The sequence below is a fragment of the Palaemon carinicauda genome, chromosome 33, assembly GCF_036898095.1.
Source record: "Palaemon carinicauda isolate YSFRI2023 chromosome 33, ASM3689809v2, whole genome shotgun sequence".
Lineage (NCBI taxonomy): Eukaryota > Metazoa > Arthropoda > Malacostraca > Decapoda > Palaemonidae > Palaemon > Palaemon carinicauda.
Window position 1 is genome coordinate 68568612 of NC_090757.1, and position 277 is coordinate 68568888.

The window sequence follows — 277 nt, forward strand, 5'->3', positions numbered from 1 at the left end:
CTACCTTGAAGTTCCCAACCAAGCGCCTCACTGTCCTCTCGTTCATGCCAGTATTCTTCACTATTTCCTTCTTTTGCAGACCTGAATTATGACAGGTTATCACTCTAACAATGTCATCGTGACTTGTACGGGGTCTAGACCATACTGGGGGGGGGGAGGTTTGATACACAAAAAGCCACGCAAACTCACAAAAGAACGATTGCAACTCGGCCCTCTCAACCTGAAACAACCTCACTCCACGACTACAGGAAAGACACTGGCGAGCTTTCACCTACGC